This window comes from Aquarana catesbeiana, linkage group LG02, assembly GCF_042186555.1.
Source record: "Aquarana catesbeiana isolate 2022-GZ linkage group LG02, ASM4218655v1, whole genome shotgun sequence".
Taxonomy (NCBI): Eukaryota; Metazoa; Chordata; class Amphibia; order Anura; family Ranidae; genus Aquarana; species Aquarana catesbeiana.
The window spans coordinates 51,717,615-51,735,213 of NC_133325.1; the positions used below are offsets into that span (position 1 = coordinate 51,717,615).

The 17,599-nt window shown below is 45.2% G+C and overlaps 1 protein-coding gene across 4 annotated transcripts in view; it reads left to right on the forward strand.

Annotated features, from left to right (window-relative positions):
• LOC141126861 (uncharacterized) overlaps positions 1-17,599 on the forward strand; it is a 78,271-nt gene that overhangs the window by 15,053 nt on the left and 45,619 nt on the right. For 2 of the 4 annotated variants that reach the window (XM_073612876.1, XM_073612875.1), the window contains exon 2: positions 9,362-9,638. The gene's annotated coding sequence lies outside the window, so the exon portion shown is untranslated. Of the gene's footprint in view, positions 1-7,709; positions 7,878-9,361; positions 9,639-17,599 lie in introns of those variants that run through there. The other 2 variants (XM_073612874.1, XM_073612877.1) reach the window with 2 other exon arrangements.

Genomic DNA, 17,599 nt, shown 5'->3' on the forward strand with positions numbered 1-17,599 from the left:
CTTACAATCTAAGGTCCCTAACTCACATTCATACATACTAGGGACAATTTAGACAGGATCCAATTAACCTACCAGCATGTCTTTGGAGTGTGGGAGGAAACCGGAGTACCCGGAGGAAACCCACGCAGGCACAGGGAGAACATGCAAACTCCAAGCAGGTAGTGTCTTGGTTGGGATTTGAACCAGTGACCCTTCTTACTGCTAGGCGAGAGGGCTACCCACTACACCACTGTGCCTTGTGTGCATACCTATCTGTGACTCCCCTGTAACGCTATGCACCTTTGAACTTGTCTGCATAGATTTTTCTTATTTTTGTCTATATATATTCTATGTTTTATTGATAAAGTATATAATAAATAACCTTTCTGTATTTTTTTATGATACTCTGTGTCTCTCAGTCCATGCCTATAAAGTCCCGCCCTTGAGGGCAAACCATTTGCAAAATTTATTATGTTTAACAAAATAGAAGCACATAGATCATGAGCAAATGTTCATTACAGAAAATTGTTTTTCTCTTACATTTATGGTCGTTATTTGTATAATCATTAAAATTTTGCCTTGTATTTTGTGTTAGAGCTGGACTATTTGTGGTGGTCCCACATTATCCCCCGAGGAAGCCATCATTGGCGAAACATGTTGGGATTTAACATCTATCTGTGACCACCAGTGGCATTGCTAGGGGGTGGCTTTTGGGGCTATAGCCCCGAATCTGGGGCCCATAGCCCCGAGTCTCTGCAGGGGTCCCCGAAGGGGGGGGGAGGCTCTCTTGGGATCCTGATGTAAGTGGGGGGGCTCTCTGGGGACCCTGATTTTAAGGGGGAGGCTCTCTGGGGACCCTGATTTTAAGGGGGAGGCTCCCTGGGGATCCTAATGTAAGGGGGGGCTCTCTGGGGACCCTGATGTAAGGAGGAGGCTCTTTAGGGACCCTGATGTAAGTGGGGGGCTCTCTGGGGATATATTACTGTATATGCATGTGTATGCCCGCCCAAGCTTATGACTTTCTTTACTACGCTGCTATGGGCTCTAGCCCCAGATCTTTTGTAGACCTAGCAACGCCCCTGGTGACCACCTTCCTTTCTTGGAACACCAGCGACCCAGTACATGTACTATGTATATGCTCTATATTGGTTTTAATTGACATTTTTGCTCTTTCTCATCCTTTTGTAACAATAAAGAAATTATATATTTTTTTATTATTTAACTCTATATGTATCATTTAATAAAAGCACCGCAATAATCCCAATCCTCCTATTTCTTGATTTTCATAAAACGGGATGAGGTGCATGATATTCTAGAGCCAACTCCAGATCATCCTCTATTGTCTACAATATTAATAAATACATTAACTGGAAATAATAATAATAATAAATAAATCAAAACTGTAGACCGATTTATAGGTAAGATGGGAATCCAATCTATACATGCAGACTTGCATGGGAGGGCTGGGATAAGTGATGGTGGAAGAGGGTGCTTTATATTCCTGGACAATCACCAAGCTGGGATAGAAGACATTGCACGGTGTTTATTGCATTTCAAGCTCTTAAGCTGGTGGCACAGGGCTCCGGGCCTCTCAGCGAGATCTGATTTATAGCTTTATGGATTGAGGGAAAGTGGGATCAGGGCAGTGCAGAGGTGAGACCATGGAAAATGCCTCGTATTTCACAGAGCTATTCACAGCAGCAGCCGGGTAGAAGTCATAAATCAAAAGGGAAATGGAGAAATGGACCTTTTCGGCTGTTTTATAAGGGTACAGCCAAGCGCCATGTAATGTAGGCACCGCAAAATCCAGTAACATTGCTGGCGTAATTTTTGTCTGAATACTGGTGCAGATGTATAAAGTGGCTTTCTTAGGGGGATTGTACACTATACAATCTGATTGTACAATCACTGTAAAATCCCCTTTCCATTTATCAAAGTAATACAGTATGAGGACAATCTTAAAAAAATCCATTCAAGTAACCTTCTCGTGCCCTCGCTATACCCGAATGACAGCTACAGAGCGGACCTTAATTGCCAGGAGTCAATAGACCTCCCGTGCAAGAGCTGCCTGCGCTAGGGTTGCCACCTGTCCAGGATTCACCCGGACAGTTCTGGTTTGGAATCAAGTGTCCGGGTTTCAAACTGCCAGAAACCCAGACACATTATTCAGACTGGACTATGGCTTCCCAGCAGGGTTGCTGGCTGCAGTTGTCAAAGCTGAGAGTGGCTGTTACACTTTCTTTCACACTGCACAAAGCCAGCACTAACAACCCCTCCCCCCCACACACACACACAGACGGGAGAGGAGAGAGGGTTCGATCTAGTCCTCTTCCTCCCACCCCTACCCCTCTGTGTCTGCCCACACTCCAATCCCTGGCACTGTGCCTCAGAAAAGGAAAGTGAGGGCCGGAAATTTGAAGTCCAACAGCCTCAGATACATCTGGATGAGAGGTGCTGACTGCCAAGGGGTGAGTGAGCTCACCATCCATCCCTGTCTGTGACTGAAGTCTTCCCCCTTCTCTCTCCTGCCTCTGAGTGAATACACTAAGGTAAATCAGGGTTCTCAGAGCACCCCTTACATCAGAGTTCCCCTTTACACCAGAAGCCACAGTGTTCCCCCTTAAATCAGAGACCTTTCCGTGCATCAGAGTTCTCAGTGTTTCCCCTTAAATCAGGGTTCCCGGAGCATCCATTATGTCAGAGTCCTCAGAGTTCTCCCTTACATCAGAGTCTGCAGAGTCCCCCCTTATGCCGCGTACACACGACCGGACTTTTCGGCATCAAAGGTCCGACGGAACGAATCCGTCGGACATTCGGATCGTGTGTGGGCTTCATTGGACCTTTTCTGTCAAAAAATCTGACGGGCCTTAGAAATAGAACAGATCTTTCCGACTGACTCGATTCCTATCGAAAAAAAAACGTTCGTCTGTATGCTAGTCCGACGGACCGAAAACGACGCAAGGGCAGCTATTGGCTACTGGCTATTGAACTTCCTTTTCTAGTCCGGTCGTACGTCATCGCGTTCGAAAGGATCGGACTTTGGTGTGATCATGTGTAGGCAGCATTACAGTGTAAGATAACTCTGCAAGTGGATTCAGATGTAAAAAGGGGAACTCTGTGAACTCTGATGTAAAGGGGGACTCCTTGTGATTAACTTCATATGATTAGAAATGTTACTTAATTGCAAAATATATGTATAGTTTATACTATATAAAAAAAAAATCTGTGCGCCACTAAAGTCTTCGGGTTTGACTTGAAGAAAAGGTGGCAACCCTAGCTTCTGGGCCTTCTGGCATTATGACAGGTTCACTTTAAAAAGCGCATAATGTTGCATAACCTTTTGCTGCACAATGTCTTCCCTCTCTCTCTCCATATCTGATCTGTGCCCCAGATGCTAAACCGTCTCTCTCAATTTCATCCCCTTACCCCGGCAACTAAGCAGCTGTCAGAGATGACGGGCTGTTTCCTGACGCGGCAGCCATGATGACAGCCCTCCCGTCTCGCGATTGTTTTCCAACATACTGGAGGAAATTACCATCTTGAAGTTGTCGCTGAAAACACGCGGTATGGTGAGAAACTGGATCGGAGCGGAGAATTGAGTGGCAGTGTAAATCCCTTGGCTCGTTTTTTTGCGAAAGTTTAAACCGTAGCTTAAACCGCGCGCCGGAATTGTTAACAGCAGGAAAAACATCACGTAGCTGCGGAGGGTGAAAGACGTGCAGGTGTGTTGTCTGCTGGAAGGGGAACTTATTAAAATGAATCCAGATTGCAATCTCTCTCTTAAAAATATCAAAGCAAGGTACTCCGATCTCCCTGCACATTAAGGCCGAGCTCCGGGCTGATATAAAAGACGCAACTTAACCACTTGACCTCCAGTAGGTTTTACCCCCTTCATGACCAGGCCATTTTTTGCTATTCAGCACTGGACAACTTTAACCACTTGCCGACCAGCCGCCGTCATTATATGGCGGCAGGTCGGCTCTTTCCCGCAAATCGCCGTAGCTGTACGTCGGCTCCTTTAAGAACCATAGCAGGCATGCGTGGGCGCCCGCTGCACGGCGGGTGGGACCCGATGCGTGTGGCCGGCGGCCGCAATGTTCGCCTGCCACCCACGATCACGGGAAAGAGAGCCAGAACAGGGATCTGTCAATGTCAACAGACAGATCCCCGTTCTGACAGGGGAGAAGAGAGAGATCTGCTGTTCCTAGTGATTTGGAACAGCGATCTGTCTCCTCCTCCAGTCAGCCCCCCCACAGTTAGAAACACCTCCCAGGGAACATATTTAAAACCCCTGATCACCCCCTAGTGTTAACTCCTTCCCTGCAAGTGTCATTTATACTGTAATCAGTGCATTTTTATAGCACTGATCGCTGTATAAATGTCAATGGTCCCAAAGAAGTATTCAAATGATGTAACTGCACTAATCCAAACAAGTGCTCATACAATATTACCACTAATACGGTGTTTATACCTTATATACCAACCTAGCTCTTTAAATCTATAAAGTGCAACGTGACAATAAAGGGGTTGATTTACTAAAGGCAAAAAGACTGTGCACATTGGAAAGTGCAGTTGCACATGGCAAGAGCAGTTGCTCCAGAGTTTAGTAAATGAGCAGAAGCTCTGCTGACTTTCATCAACCAATTATGTGCAAGCAAAAATGCTGTTTTTTTTATTTCCCTTGCATGTGATTGGGTATTCTTTGCAAAGTGAACCGTTACCTCATTTACTAAGCTCTGGAGCAACTGCACTTGCAGAGTGCAATTGCACTTTCCAAGGTGCACAGTCTATTGGCCTTTAGTAAATCAACCCCAAAGTGCCAATTATTATAAAGTGCAATCTATCATAATCTTAAAACCATAAACATATGATATTAATCCCCAATGTCCATTGCCATTTGTCAAACACAAAAAAGTGTCCGATCTGTCCGCCGCAATGTTTCAGTCTCGCTAAAAATCGCAGATCGCCGCCATTACTAGTTAAAACAAAAAATAATAATAAAAAATGGCATAAATCTATTACCTATTTTTTAGATGCTATAACTTTTGCGCAAACCAATCAATATACGCTTAATGCGTTTTTTTTACCAAAAAAATGTGTAGAAGAATACATATCAGCCTAAACTGATCTTCCGGTTTGTAAGTGGTTAATTGGCAATTGCTCGGACGTGCAACACTGTAGTCCCAAACTAAATTTATATCATTTTTTTTTTACACAAATAGAGGTTTCTTTTGGTGGTATTTGATCACCTCTGTGTTTTTTTTTATTATATAAACAAAAAAGGCCAAATATTTAAAAAAAAAAAAACAAAACAATATTTTCTACTTTCTGTTATAAAACATATCCAATAAAATCGAATTGAATTCATGAACTTAGGCCAAAAAGTATTCTGCTACATGTCTTTGTATATATATTGATTGTGAAAAAAATGTGACAGGGGTTAAAAGTTTTGCATATAGTACTACTTTAACAGTAAAACACTTGCTCCACTTCACGCTGTATTACAATTGAGTACTGTATGCATAGTAAGGTTGTTGACAGGCTCTAAATATGAGAAGAGTCATACCACAATGACAATTACAGTATACACATCAATATGAAGAAAAGCATAATACGAATGATCAGGGCTTTTTTTTCAGAGGAAAGGTGCAGGAACTCTCCCTCCCCGGCCAACTTCCTGCCCTCAACCACACCCAAACCCGCCCCCAACCACGCCTTCCTTAGGGTAGAGAAGTACAGCGGCACCAAATAATGGTAATAAGTAGAAATCCCCCTCTCCCAGTTTTCCTCTCTGCACAAATCTCCCTCTTTACCAGCTCTCCTCTCTGCACAAATCTCCCTCTTTCCCACATCTCCTCTCTGCACAAATCTCCCTCTTTCCCACATCTCCTCTCTGCACAAATCTCCCCCTTTCCCAGCTGTCCTCTCTGCACAAATCTCCCCCTTTCCCAGCTGTCCTCTCTGCACAAATCTCCCCCTTTCCCACCTCTCCTCTCTGCACAAATCTCCCTCTTTCCCAGCTCTCCTCTCTGCACAAATCTCCCCCTTTCCCAGTTCTCCTCTCTGCACAAATCTCCTCCTTTCCCACCACTCCTCTCTGCACAAATTACTCCCTTTCCCAGTTCTCCTCTCTGCATAAATCTCTCCTTTCCCAGCTCTCCTCTCTGCACAAATCCCCCATTTTCCCAGCTCTTCTCTCTGCACAAATCTCCCCCTCTCCCAGTTTTCCTCTCTGCACAAATCTTCCCACTTTCCCAGTTCTCTTCTCTGCACAAATCTCCCCCTTTCCCACCTCTTCTCTCTTCACAAATCTTCCCTTTCCCAGCTCTCCTCTCTTCACAAATCTCCCCATTTCCCAGTTATCCTCTCTGCACAAATCTCCCCCTTTCCCAGCTCTTCTCTCTGCACAAATCTCCCCCTTTCCCACCTCTCCTCCTCTCTGCACAAATCTCCCTCTTTCCCACATCTCCTCTCTGCACAAATCTCCCTCTTTCCCACATCTCCTCTCTGCACAAATCTCCCCCTTTCCCAGCTGTCCTCTCTGCACAAATCTCCCCCTTTCCCAGCTGTCCTCTCTGCACAAATCTCCCCCTTTCCCACCTCTCCTCTCTGCACAAATCTCCCTCTTTCCCAGCTCTCCTCTCTGCACAAATCTCCCCCTTTCCCAGTTCTCCTCTCTGCACAAATCTCCTCCTTTCCCACCACTCCTCTCTGCACAAATTACTCCCTTTCCCAGTTCTCCTCTCTGCATAAATCTCCCCTTTCCCAGCTCTCCTCTCTGCACAAATCCCCCATTTTCCCAGCTCTTCTCTCTGCACAAATCTCCCCCTCTCCCAGTTTTCCTCTCTGCACAAATCTTCCCACTTTCCCAGTTCTCTTCTCTGCACAAATCTCCCCCTTTCCCACCTCTTCTCTCTTCACAAATCTTCCCTTTCCCAGCTCTCCTCTCTTCACAAATCTCCCCATTTCCCAGTTATCCTCTCTGCACAAATCTCCCCCTTTCCCAGCTCTTCTCTCTGCACAAATCTCCCCCTTTCCCACCTCTCCTCCTCTCTGCACAAATCTCCCTCTTTCCCAGTTCTCCTCTCTGTACAAATCTCCCCCTTACCCAGCTCTCCTCTCTGCACAAATCTCCCCATTTCCCTCCTCTCCTCCTCTCTGCACAAACCTCCCCCATTCTCAGTTCTCTCTTCACAAATCTCCCCCATCCTACTCTCCTCTCTGCACAAACCTCCCCCTTTCCCAGTTCTCTCTTCACAAATCTCCCCCATCCTACTCTCCTCTCTGCACAAACCTCCCCCTTTCCCAGTTCTCTCTTCACAAATCTCCCCCATCCTACTCTCCTCTCTGCACAAACCTCCCCCTTTCCCAGTTCTCTCTGCACAAATCTCTCTCATCCTGCTCTCCTCTCTGCACAAATCTCCCCCTTTCCCAGTTCTCTGTGCACAAATCTCCCCATCCCGCTCTCCTCTCTGCTGAAATCCTCCCCCCCCTCCAGCTCTCCTCTCTGCTAACATTTTCTCCCAGCTCTCTTCATTGCACAGATCCCCCCTTCCCAGTTCTCCTCTGTACAAATTCCCCAAAACCTAACTTTCACCGTTCTCTCTGTCCATGTTCACTCTAAAAAAAAAGCTCTTCCCCTCCCCCCTTTCACAGCTCCCTTACCTCTTCTGGAAAGCAGCCAGTGCTGTATGATATGCGCGGGCTCTTTTCTTTCAAACTCGTCACAGTAAAGTGACGATGGGAAAGCTCCGCCCATCGGAACTGTCAGAGTAGCGGCGGCGGCAGGCGGGGATGTACACTGCCTCTTGGATGGCCACAAGCAGGTGCAGTGCTGTGACCCGACCCGATCGAGGGCAGGACTCACATGGGCTAGCACAGAGAAGCCGGTAGAGGAAGTAAGTTGTGCAGAAAACTTGCTCTACCGGCTATTGTGTTACATGACATGTCAGAGCAGAGAGAGGTGCCATAGGTCCCGAAACGGCGTTCCACCGCGTTCCGGTGTTCTGCCGAGAAAGTTCCCCTCGGCGGATAAGGACCCCCCTCTACTGCGCAGGCGCAGCGCTTGCGCAGCAGGAGCCGGCGGAAATAGCCGAAGCCAAATAGAATAGAAATCAGCTGTACACGGCGCCTGTAAGAGGGCCCCTCGCGGGTTCGCTTCGCTCGCCATGCTTCGGGCACGCTTCACTCGCCACGCTTCGGGCACGGCCTCGCTGCGCTCGGCACTTTTTTATTCTCCCTCTAGGTCCACTTGGATGGTGGGGCTTGAACCTGGACCCAGGGCGCAGGCGCTGTGTACAGCTGATTGAAGTTTTTCAGCCTCAGCCATTTTCGGAGCCTCCTAGTCATTCGTACTGCGCAAGCGCAGCGCCCGCGCAGTAGAGGGGGGTCCTTATCCGCCGGGGGAACTTTCTCGGCAAGACACCGGCAGAAAAAAACCCCTGTGAATGATACTGCCAGGTGGCATTAGGGGGAATGTAGTAAACAGGAATAAGGAGGAGAAGGGAACGTCATGCAGGATGGTTCATCCCATCACGGGTACATGTAAAACTGGCGGGACCACCTAGGGAACCATATAAGAGCAGCTGGGATACGATCGCTGATTCTGTAGATTCAAGCCTCAAGGACCAGATTTTATGGAATTTAGCGGGACATCCCCTAGTCACCAGAAATACATTAGTCACCAACTGATTAGTAACTCTTTGTAAAAATGCTTTTCTCGTCAAATTTGTTTATTGATTTTGAAAATAAAAACATTGATACAATTAACAAAATATTGATTACATTAAATGGTAGCATTGAATTTACATATCAGATCTTAGTATCTCTCGTAGTTACAAGCAATGAAAGACTTAAATAGGCTATATGTTTTAGAAAGACTAAGGTGTTACAATCAATTTTAACAATTATATAATCAAGAGCAACAAAAAAAAAATGAAAAAGTTGTTAAACTTTTAACTTTGAGTAATATGTAATAAAGAAATAATATTAATTACTACGAGATTCAGTTATTTATAATAGGACATTAGAGCTTACTATCTATTATTGTATTATAATTGAACATTATAAAAGTGAGCGTTTCGCTGTAAAAATGCTTTTAATAAAATAGAATAATATTAAAGCAGAACACCAAGTGAGATTGTTCATGGATTTCAGATGGATTGGGGAAGGGCTAGAACCTCATTTTTTTTTTTCTGTCTGCAGTTCTCCTGGGTGCTTCTCCTCCTGAGATTTTATAAAGGGAAACCTTCCCAGTCAGGATATAGAAAACAATAAAAACCTTGGAAAAGTTCAAACCCTTTCCCCACTCCATCTAAATCTAAAAGAAATTATTTTGAGTGGAGTTCCACTTTAAAATCTGTACTTTTTTTTTTTTTTCTAGACTGCAAATAAAGAAAAAAAATGAAATTAGAGAGGAAGCGGAAATAAGAGGCAGAGAGAAAGAAGAAGACAAAGAGGAAGGAAAAAAGGAGAAAAAGATGAAGGAAGAAGAGAAGAAGCGTGAAATACTCTACAGGAAAATAAGTTTTGACTGCAGTTTAATGTGCAGTGATTTCTGGAAGCAGAACTCAGATGAGGAAAATGAGGAAAACGTTGGATGTTTTGGAAGGCTATGTAGATGGCAACTTCTGAAATCTGTGTGGACCATATTCTCGAAGGTAAGTACACTGTAATATTCTTTTGCTATACTATAGTTACATACATTAGCTGGCCATAAATTGTTCATTATTCATTCAGCCAAAAAGCTGAATCAGAAAAAAAACACAAATGTATTCCTCCATCCATATGTAGCACTACCCCCCATATGGGCCACCGGTAATAGCTGTTTCTTCCCAAATTGTACAGAGGCCACTTTGGCCCCACAAGCACCAGTCCATACACACCGGCTCTAATATCTCAGTCTAGGGGATGTCTTTTTGATATTTATTACTTGAAGAACTTTCACCACTTGCCCACAGGGCACTTAAACCCTCCTTCCTGCCCAGGCCAATTTTCAGCTTTCAGCGCTGTCACATTTTAAATGACAATTGCGCGGTCATACAGCACTGTACCCAAAAGAAATTTTCATCATTTTTTTCACACAAATTGAGCTTTCCTTTGGTGGCATTTAATGGGTTTTTAATTTTTTGCTAAAAAAACGAAAGAAGACTGAAAATTTGGAAATAGTTTGATATTAAATTTTGCAAGCAGGTAACTTTTCTCCTTCATTAATGTGCGCTGATGAGACTGCACTAATGGGCACTGATGGGTAGCACTGATGGGCACTAATAGGTGGCACTGAGAGAGGGCATTGATGGGTGGCATTGATGGGTGGCACTGATAGGTGGCACTGAAGGGCACTGATGGGTGGCACTGATGGGCACTGAAAGCACGTGTAGGTGACACCATTAGGCACTGGTAGGTGGCACTGATGGGCACTGATTGGCAGCACTGATGGGCACTGATAGGTGGCACTGGTGGGCACTGATGGGTGGTACTGATGGGCACTGAAAGCCCGGGTAGGGGACACCGATAGGCACTGGTAGGTGGCACTGATGGGCACTGATTGGCAGCACTGATGGGCACTGATAGGTGGCACTGGTGGGCATTGATAGGTGGCACTGGTGGGCACTGATAGGCAACACTGGTATGCACTGGTAGGTGGCACTGGTGGGCACTGATAGGCAACACTGATATGCACTGGTAGGTGGCACTGGTGGGCATTGATAGGCAACACTGGTATGCACTGGTAGGTGGCAATGGTGGGCACTGATAGGCAACACTGTTAGGCACTGGTAGGTGGCACTGGTGGGCACTGATGAGTGGCACTGATGGGCACTGAAAGCACGGGTAGGTGACACCGATAGGCACTGGTAGGTGGCACTGATGGGCACTGATTGGCGGCACTGATGGACACTGATAGGTGGCACTGGTAGACACCGATGGGTGGCACTGATGGGCAATGAAAGCACGTGTAGGTGACACTGATAGGCACTGGTAGGTGGCACTGATTGGCAGCACTGATAGGTGGCACTGGTGGGCATTGATAGGTAGCACTGGTGGGCACTGATAGGCAACACTGGTATGCACTGGTAGGTGGCACTGGTGGGGCACTTATAGGCAACTGGTAGGTGGCACTGGTGAGCATTGATAGGCAACGCTGGTATGCACCGGTAGGTGGCACTGGTGGGCACTGATAGGCAACACTGGTAGGCACTGGTAGGTGGCACTGGTAGGCACTGATGAGTGGCACTGATGGGCACTGAAAGCACGGGTAGGTGACACCGATAGGCACTGGTAGGCAACACTGGTATGCACTGGTAGGTGGCACTTATAGGCAACTGGTAGGTGGCACTGGTGAGCATTGATAGGCAACGCTGGTATGCACCGGTAGGTGGCACTGGTGGGCACTGATAGGCAACACTGGTATGCACTGGTATGTGGCACTGGTGGGGCACTTATAGGCAACTGGTAGGTGGCACTGGTGAGCATTGATAGGCAACGCTGGTATGCACCGGTAGGTGGCACTGGTGGACACTGATAGGCAACACTGGTATGCACTAGTAGGTGGCACTGGTGGGCACTGATAGGCAACATTGGTATGCACTGGTAGGTGGCACTGGTGGGCATAGATAGGCAACACTGGTATGCACTGGTAGGTGGCACTGGTGGGCACTTATAGGCAACACTGATATGCACTGGTAGGTGGCACTGGTGGGCATAGATAGGCAACACTGGTATGCACTGATAGGTGGCACTGGTGGGCACTGATAGGCAACACTGGTATGCTCTAGTAGGTGGCACTAGTGGGCACTGATAGGCAACATTGGTATGCACTGGTAGGTGGCACTGGTGGGCACTGATAGGCAACACTGATATGCACTGATAGGTGGCACTGGTGGGCATTGATAGGTGGCACTGGTGGGCACTGATAGGCAACACTGATATGCACTGGTAGGTGGCACTGGTGGGCACTGCTTGGCAGCAGTGGGTGCCCGTGTGTGAGACCGAGGTCCCTCTGACAGAAGCCAATAAGCCAGTAATTTTTTTTTCCTCCTCATGCTATCCAGCCCTATAATGTGGAAACTTCTTTCACAAGTTGGGGGGGAGTCAAACTTCCAGCTTGTAAAACCCTGAACAGACCAGAACAAACAATCACTGCTCCCTTGACTACTAAAGCAGACAAAAAATAAATTTGCCCAGCATTCTACGCTCGGAGGGTGCCACACACACAGGAGGGTGGATGGAGGAATCCTGCCCGCTGGAATACACTGATCAGTGTCTATAGCCGCTGACTGACAAAAGTTTTCCAGCATTCCAGCGCTCAGCAGGAATCGATCTAATAATCGACTTCTGTCAAATGGTGATTACCATACATGGATTGAAATTCTGCTGGTCTCTGCTGAAGAACCTGAATGGCGTAAGGTCCCTGAACTAATAAACATTGCAGAAGTGACAGGATATCTCTGATGTAGCTGATCGATGATACTCCTGTGTTTATAGTGTCTAATAAATCCTTTTCTTTTCCACAGCCCTGTTCTTGTAGGTGCTTCTATTACTATACTAGAAAGTTGGGAACCACAGCGAAGGCCCCAAAGGCAGCCTTGGAGTTTATAACGGCTATCTTTTGTCATACTTACTTTCCTCTCCCTTTCCCTGCCCCCCCCCCCCCCCTTTCCCAACTTCCTTTGAGAATCTCGCCCCTTTGCACTGGCACATACTTGTTACTTTCACTTGGGCACCTCATGCAATTCAGATGTGATCTGTGCGTTGTTGATTCTATATATATATATACATATATATATATATATATATATATACAGTATATAGATTTGTATTTTTAATTTACTATCATTTTCTTTACGGGGCATGCCCATATTTATTTGTCTCCAGTTAAAACAGTTTTGATGTACCTACCAACTGACACTTGAAGAGGTTGTATACCCTAAAAAAACAAAAACAAAAAAAAAAACCTGTAAGACAAAGGCATAATGAGCTAGTATGCATCGCACATACTAGCTCAATAGGAAATACTTACCTTGGAACTAATCTGTTGCAGCGGCGCCCCTCACACCGCTGAGACGGCTGACATTTCCCCCAGAGTTTCTTCTGGGTTCGCGGGCTCTGGCGCAGTGATTGGCCAGAGCCGTGATGACGTCACTCCCGCGCATGCGCGCGGATGCCACCAGTCACGGCACAGGGCCCTGAAGAAACGGCATGAGAGGCGGTTTCTTCAGTGCGCATGCGTTGATGAGTTCGGCGGCGGTGTATATAGTAAATATCTCCTAAACGATGCAAGTTTTATATAGTGCCAACAGTTTGCGCAGCGCTTAATTATAGGCTTACCTGTAGGTACAATTAAATAGGAAGACTTTACTTCCTCTTTAACCACTTGCCGACCGCCGCACGCCGATATGCGTCGGCACAATGGCAGCGGTGGGCAGATGGGCGTACCTGTACGTCCCCTTTAAGAGCCGGGGATAGCAGGCGCGCGCGTGCCCGCCGCGTAAAGCGTGACCGTGCCCGCGGAACCGGTGGACTCGATGTCCGCCGCTCTCCCGGCGATCGTGTCACGGAGCCTCAGAACGGGGAAGTGCCTATGTAAACAAGGCATTTCTCCATTCTGCCTAGTGTCATGACAGAGATCACTGTCTTGTGACTTGAAGCCCATCCCCCCCACAGGTAGAATCACTCCCTAGGACACACTTAACCCCTTCATCGCCACCTAGTGGTTAACCCCTTCACTGCTAGTGTCATTTACACAGTAAGTAGTGCATTTTTTATAGCACTGATCGCTGTATAAATGAAAATGGTCCCAAAATAGTGTCAAAAGTGTCCAATGTGTCCGCCATAATGTCGCAGTCCTGATAAAAATCACAGATCGCCTCCATTACTAATAAAAAAAAAAAAATTTAAAATAAAAATGCCATACAACTATCCTCATTTTTGTAGATACTATAACTTTTGCGCAAACCAATCAATATACGCTTATTGCAATTTTTTTTTTTTTTTAAACAAAAATATGTAGAAGAATACATATCGGCCTAAACTGAGGAAAATTTTTTTTTATATATATATTTTTGGGGGATATTTATTATAGCAAAAAGTAAAAAATAATGCGTTTTTTTCTAAATTGTCGCTCTTTTTTTTGTTTATAGCGCAAAAAATAAAAACTGCAGAGGTGATCAAATACCACCAAAAGAAAGCTCTATTTGTGGGGAAAAAAAAGGGCATTAATTTTGTTTGGGTGCAACGTCGCACGACCACGCAATTGTCAGTTAAAGCGACGCCGTGCCAAATGCCAAAAAGTGCTCTAGTCAGGGTTTTAGGATTTTCGAATTTCCGAATATTGGAATATGCGAATATTCTGAAAAATTTGTTAAACGGGTTTTCACTCATTCGGATATTTCAGAATTAACTAATTTCTTAAAAAAAAAAACAAATTCCGAACTAAACGAATTGCAAATGTCTACGCTGTACCCAAATAGAATTGACGTCCTTTTTTCTTTTGGTGGTATTTGATCACCTCTGACGTTTTTTAATTTTTTGTGCCATAAACAAAACAAAAGGCTGACAATTTTGAAAAAAAAAACAATATTTTTTACTTTTTCTATAAAATATTCCCAATAAACAAATTTAAAAAATCGAATTTCTTCATCAATTTAGGCCAATATGTATTCTGCTACATATTTTTGGTAAAAAAATCCCAATAAGCGTCTATTGATTAGTCTGCGCAAAAGTTATAGCGTCTACAAACTATGGGATATATTTATTTAATCTTTTTTATTTTTACTAGTAATGGTGGTGATCAGTGATTTTTAGTGGGGCTGCGACATTGCCCCGGACAATTCTGACACTAATGCCGCGTACACACGGGTGGACTTTTCGTCCGGACTGGTACGACGGACTTTCAACGGACTTTTGAATGAACGGACTTGCCTACACACGGTCACACCAAAGTCCGAAGGATTCGTACGTGATGACGTACGACCGGACTAAAATAAGTAAGTTGATAGCCAGTAGCCAATAGCTGCCCTAGCGTCGGTTTTCGTCCGTCGGACTAGCATACAGACAAGTGGATTTTTCGACCTGACTCGAGTCCGTCGGAAAGATTTGAAACATGTTTCAAATCTAAAGTCCGTCAGATTTTTGACCGAAAAAGTCCGCTGCAGGTCCGATGGAGCCCACACATGGTCGGACTGTCCGCTGGATTCGGTCTGTCGGACCAGTCTGGTCGAAAAGTCCGCCCGTGTGTACGCGGCATAAGTGACACTTTTTGGTGACCAGTGACACCAATACAGTGATTAGTGCTAAAACAAATGCACTGTCACTGTACTAATGACACTAGCAGGGAATGGGTTAACATCAGGGACAATCAAAGGTGTTCCCTGTGAATGCTTTCTAACTGTGGGGGGGAGGGGGTGCTTTGACTGGGAGAAGACAGGGATCTGTGTTCCTGCTTAGCAGAAACACAAGATATCCATCTTCCCCTCTCACAGACCGCTGCTCTGCCTCTCCTAAGAACAATCGCGGGGTGCCGGCGAACATCGGGTCTGCCAGACCCGCTGATTGGCTCCCACTGTGTCCAATCACAGCGGGAGCGGGTCGCTGGCACGCCCCAGATCCAGTGCACGAAATCACGTACAGGTACATGATTTTGCACAGGAGGGCCGCAGTATATCTGCGTTGGCGGTCCAGAAGGAGTTAAAGTAGAGTCAACTTCCATGCATAATTTTTTACCTATAATAAGGCTTACCTGTAGGTACTGTAAATATCTTCTAAACGTGTACCATTTAGGAGATATTTACTGTAGATGCAGCTGGTGATTCCACCACCTGGCCTGTTCCCTCAAGGTCCTGTGCCGTAAACGGCGGCTCCCATGCGCATGCGTGGGAATGATATCATCGCGGTTTTGGTCACTCACACATAGTATGCGATGCATACTAGCACATTCTGAAATTGCCTTGCAGGTTTCAATGGAAAAAAAAAAAACACATGCGGGTTGATTACCACTTTAAAGCAAAAGATACATTTTTTTTTATCTTTTGCTTTTAAGGGTAGAGGTGAGATTTGGGGTCTTTTAGACCCCATATCTCTCCATAAAGAGGACCTGTCATGCTGTTTTGTTATCGCAAGGGATGTATACAGTGGATACAAAAAGTCTACACACCCCTGTTAAAATGTCAGGTTTCTGTAATGTAAAAAAATGAGACAAAGATAAATCATTTTTAGAACTTTTTCCACCTTTAATGTGACCTATAAACCGTACAACTCAGTTGAAAAACAAACTGAAATCTTTTAGGGGGAGAAGCAAAAATAAAAAACTAAAATAATGTGGTTGCATAAGTGTGCACACCCTCTTATAACTGGGGATGTAGCTGTGTTCAGAATGAAGCAATCACATTCAAACTTGTGTTAAATAGGAGTCAGTTCACCTCTGATTAACTCCAAATAAAGTTCAGCTGTTCTAGTAGGTCTTTCCTGACATTTTCTTAGTCGCATCCTACAGCAAAAGCCATGGTCCACAGAGAGCTTCCAAAGTATCAGAGGGATCTCAATGTTAAAAGTTATCAGTCAGGAGAAGGGTACAAAAGAATTTCCAAGGCATTAGATATACCATGGAACACAGTGAAGACAGTCATCATCAAGTGGAGAAAATATGGCACAACAGTGACATTACCAAGAACTGGACGTCCATCCAAAATTGACGAAAAGACAAGAAGAAAACTGGTCAGGGAGGCTGCCAAGAGGCCTACAGCAACATTAAAGGAGCTGCAGGAATATCTGGCAAGTACTGGCTGTGTGGTACATGTGACAACAATCTCCCGTATTCATCATATATCTGGGTTATGGGGTAGAGGGGCAAGACGGAAGCCTTTTCCTAGCAAGAAAAACATCAAAACCCGGCTAAATTTTGCAAAAACACATCTAAAGTCTCCCAAAAGCATGTGAGAAAATGTGTTATGGTCTGATGAAACCAAGGGTGGACTTTTTGGCCATAAGTCCAAAAGATATGTTTGGCGCAAAAACAACACTGCACATCGCCAAAAGAACACCATACCCACCGTGAAGCATGGTGGTGGCAGCATCATGCTTTGGGGCTGTTTTTCTTCAGCTGGAAGAGGGGCCTTAGTCAAGGTACAGGGAGTTATGAACAGTTCCAAATACCAGCCAATATTGGCACAAAACCTTCAGGCTTCTGCTAGAAAGCTGAACATGAAGAGGAACTTCATCTTTCAGCATGACGACCCAAAGCATACATCCAAATCAACAAAGGAATGGCTTCACCAGAAGAAGATTAAAGTTTTGGAATGGCCCAGCCAGAGCCCAGACCTGAATCCAATTGAAAATCTGTGGGGTGATCTGAAGAGGGTTGTGCACAAGAGATGGCCTCGCAATCTGACAGATTTGGAGTGTTTTTGCAAAGAAGAGTGGGCAAATATTGCCAAGTCAAGATGTGCCATGCTGATAGACTCATACCCAAAAAGACTGAGTGCTGTAATAAAATCTAAAGGTGCTTTAACAAAGTTAGTTTTAGTTTAAGGGTGTGCACACTTATGCAACCATATTATTTTATTTTTTTATTTTTACTTCTCTCCACCTAAAAGATTTCAGTTTGTTTTTTAACTGAGTTGTACAG